Raw genomic sequence first — 4,705 nt, 5'->3', positions numbered from 1 at the left:
ATTGAATGCAAGTAACTTGGAAGACGGTGATACTAACAACATGTCATGGTGTAAATATCCTAGGTTGTGGGTGGGTGTATGAGGATTATTAGGTATTTGAACCAGTATACAGTGAATATACCTTTATCGGAAGTCCTTATAAGTTGTCAAAATGTAATGCTGACAATAAAAAACAATAGTACTGCATTCTTAGTAACATTAGCAAACAGGACAATGCAGGGCATGCTAATTGTTGTTTTCAACTGAAATGCTGGTACTGATTGCAATATGGCACACCCCATATGGCTGTCAGTGAAGGCATATGACAAAACACTGAAGGGACGGTAATAATGCAAGTAATGAAAAGCTGAGGCCCAAAGGAGTTCCTTGGCGGACGTCCGAGATTGCAGGAAAAGGCAAGATACATAAGAATTGGCAAGGGAAATCTGCCGAAGGCTGGCTGTTTAAGCTTGGATCCAGTTTAGAGCTATTGGATGCAAGTTAAAGCACAAGAAAACCAGCCTCACATAAATAGGGGAATCGCATGCTTTTTCAAAGCAAAGAACAAAAGCATCATAGGGGGATTTTGCAGTCAAGGTGCATGTCGTGAAGAACAAGAAAAAGTTGGCTATTGCAGAAATGTCTTCTAAAAGCTTGCCGATTTGAATCAAACAACTTAATGGGCCAAAACAATCTAGCAGGGTCAAGAGTATGAAATGTGTTTGGTGGTTTGCAGCACATGCCAATAACACAAATAGGGCCATAAGTGCTGGGTGACGAAGGGTTAAAAACAGAGGGGCCAGGCTATAATAAGGCAGGAAGCTATCTGTACAGCATGCACTAGATATGCCTATACAACCTACTTCCTCTCCCGTTGTTGCTTTCTGTAAATTTCACAGAACTTGATCATAGCGTACTGTGGGGTGCACCGGTGGCAAGTTGGCATGTCGAAACTGTGCTAAGGGACGACAACAGAGCAAGAATTGCTACCCTGTGCAGTGATGTTGTTACCATCGTCTTTGTTCCTAGCGTAGCTTTACCAGCTCCACAGGGCTTATTTTGCAGTCTGCAAGTAGTCATGTCTGTAGCAAGCAGTCACAGGCAAATGAAGGTGGTAGCAGACAGACATATGCAAGTGCATCGACGAGATCTTCTCAAAGCTTCGAGAATGGCTTGTTAAACAAAGTGCTGCGGCTGACCCAGGAAGCGCCGCTGAACAATCGCTTAACACCAATAAGGCCGATTTCGCGAGCAGCTCTGCAACAATAGCATTGCGAACACATCCAGTTTCGTACCACTGATCCCCGGATCGAAAAGGACCATGAGCAAAATCAACAACAGACACTGTCATTGCCTATGAGGTGCTTCAAGACCACTGTATTTTTCTGATTGCAGTGGAAACCAACATCCCACTTAAACTGAATACTGCCAAGCATTTGTCAATATTGACTTAACACTGCTAAGCAAAAAGAGAAAAAAAGCAATGGCAAAGGTTTTCTCAATATTTTTTTCTTCTTTTTCATCAAGACTCGTTATGCTCAACTTGCTCTGTGGTCAGTTTTGATTGCATAAGCTGCTGCCACACTTTTTTTTTCTGCACTACATCAATTGAAATGCTCATGAAAAACAGACTTATGAGTTGGCACATATTAGAGATTTGTAAACTGTCAATCAGTCGTGATTCAAAAGCGGAATGATTCTTTGTAATTGCGGAATACCATGTTGTTACAACCTAAACCGAAATGGCTAGCGGAAGTGTTCAGTCACCCATTCATCACGCCGATATGTTTATTGCAGGCAAATGTGCGCACAGCCGGCAGGAAATAAAAATAAATGACGCTCCCGAAGATACATTTGCACTGCACCGATGTTTTCACACAGGTTACACAGTTTCTCCGGCGAGTCGTAACCCGAGCACCCATCATCACAAAACGTACTGAATGGAGCACCAAAGCGCAGAAGGATGGCGACATAGCTGTTGTCGCCGCAAAACAGTCCTACGGCCGTGCAGCCAAGCTCGCGTCGCGTCGCACACACGGCAATTCTCAAGCACAGTGCCAACACGAATCGCGAACAAAATGGTAACGAATGCGTAGCCAGCTAGCAACAACGTCATGTGCACGCTTCGGTCGCGATCACTGTAACCATCGAAACGAATGCGACTAGCTGCACAACGAAACGTTCATTTCAGCATTCGGAAAGCACGGCGTGCGTAGTGAGCTCTCGAAGGCGCACATTTCACTGCCTTGACGTAAAAGCACTCGCTTCGATCGCAATCACTTTCACTACGCGGACGCCAGTCACTGTGCTACGCAGCTCATGCACGCACAAAAGTTCACCGTGAGCAGCTGTTGTTCGCCGCTGTGCGTGATGATCCTCGCAGGAAATAGGAACGCTTGCAGCAACCACAAACAGCTCCATATAAACACTTCGTGACACATCCAACGCGTAGGTCTTGCGTCGGTTTGAAGAGGCGCTCTGTCAACTACATCAGCGTCGATTTCAACTCGGGAAACTGTCGCTGCTCGCCGCTGCTGCACGCGGAGAAGTTCGCAGTCGCTCTGAACACTCGTAATATCAGCATGTGGCCAATATAGTATGCCTCGCGGCATAGGTGCCACCACTACAGCCACGACCTATGCCTCGCTCCCCAGTTCAGTCGACGGACGGCCATCTTGCCCGGCAGGAGCGGATGCCTACGTCACTTAAAAAGCAGCCAATCGCTGCAATTCGGTCGCCGGCCGGTTCGCTCGTCCGCCCCAAAGTTGAAGTTCACCAACTTTCCTTTCGCCTGCCGAACGGGGCGAATGCCTATTGTCTGGTCGTTCGGTCCGCCAGTCCGCCTGCCTGGCGGATCCGCTCAAAAGCGATCGTACAACGGCCTTAAACTGTTAGTGATCCGTAACATATTTGTACTTTGTTGAATACGTCAGTGACCACTTTTCTTTGTGGAGCGCGTATTGTGCATGAAATTTGCAGCAGAATTCTTCTGCGCCGTGATATAACCGAGCTGCCTCAACTCGGCAGCAAAACTGGCTGGCTGCGCTGCACGCAAGAATGTACACTACTTGCAGCTTTTAATATCAGTTGATAACTGTCAGCTAGTCATGCAGAGCACATCGTGGATAAACAACACGATTAATTACCGATATTCCAAAACTGCCGCCGCAGAAATTGATAATTCAAGCGCCTGTAGTACGCGAACTGCTGACGCTTCTCAGACGGTCTTTCAGCAGAAAGGCAAAGCGTCATAGCTGCCTTATTTACACGACAGAACGGTGAAACAAATACTGCCATGCGCTCGCAGCACGAACGGCAGACACAGCGAGAATGTTTTGCAGTTTTGATTGTAGCGACGTAGCGCTGCTTCGTATGCAGAAGACGTCTAGCGCTTTCGCAGCAACGCAGTGTGCAGCCATTCCGCTAGATTCAGTGGTAACACGTCACTTTCAGCAGATAGAGATGACAAGTTAAGCTACAGCTAAGTGAACAGACCCTTCGAATTACTCACCTCTTCAAAAACGGCACTTCGGCCGTCGGCACCGCGGACGTCAGCACCCTCAGCACGGCTCTTGGACTCACCCGCTTGTCAAGTAATTGCACCCTCTCATAGGTTTATATCCTTTAATTCCTTGGCCTGCCAGCAAACTTAAGCCGTGCACAAGGTGGGCCTCGATACCGGTGAATTCAACGCGCGGCAGCAGTCCTGTACGTCTCACACTGCGCCGGCGCCTCCGCTTTCTTACGGGCCGACCTTTTCACAAAGTGGAACCTTTTGAGCGTGGCCGCTCTTTTCTGCTTCGCGCAGTACACAGAACACCCTCTCAGTAACGCGGTGTTACGGGCCGGACAGTAGTTATCTATGGCGAGACGCAAAATACACTCACATTTCACACATCACCGGCTATTTAACGCTGCGGCTGGCTGCGGCGGCCGCGCGCGCGACCACCAACATGGCGAATGCCGCGCCGGCCGCTAGCGCCCCTTGCGGATGACGTCATGTGAATACCTCCTATAAAACTCCGGTTTCCGAGCGAACGGCGCAAACCTGACTTCATAACATTCTCGTTTGCCACACCTTCGGTGTTCGACGTGGAATACCCTGCTCAAACTACGCCTTGAAATGATGCGCCCATTGCGTAATGTACCACTCATATTTTCTCTTTTTTCAGCAACTGCCAGGCCATTATCGCTACAACACGTGCGTCAGTATTTTGGTGGTATAAGATGTCCAATGAACGAGCTTTTGCAAGCAGAAGAGAATGCAAACTGCGGCGAAGCGCCGGTGCGCACTGAAACTCCTGCCGAAAACATAAAACTTTTAAACTGCGATTCTGCAAAAAAGGAGTATCCCGGCTATTTCATGCAGGATTTTTGCTGAAAGCTTGTACTTAGAAAGCGGAATTTCATTGCAAGGTTTGCTTAATTTCTACGCATTTAGTACAAGTGTCCTGGATTTTCGACATTAGGATATATGATTATTGTACTAAATTATCACCCAGTCCTTCAGACGTGGAGGCAAAGATTTATCAAGAGCATGTTGCCGTTGCCACTGAAAACGTGCCTTTACTGTTGAAAAAGACGCTGGACGACAAGGCGCAGTGGAAGCGAGAAAGGATTCTGCGCATGGGCGTCCGGAAGGGGGGGCAAGGGGGGGGCGGTTGCCCCCCCTTGGAATTACGGATATTATTTGTGCACTAGTAGAAAACAACTACACAGCTGCCGC

The sequence above is a fragment of the Amblyomma mixtum genome, chromosome 10 (assembly GCF_055824585.1).
Source record: "Amblyomma mixtum isolate Tamu chromosome 10, ASM5582458v1, whole genome shotgun sequence".
In the NCBI taxonomy this organism is placed as follows: Eukaryota; Metazoa; Arthropoda; class Arachnida; order Ixodida; family Ixodidae; genus Amblyomma; species Amblyomma mixtum.
The sequence above is the reverse complement of the archived record's forward strand: the minus strand, read 5'-3'. Positions refer to the sequence as shown.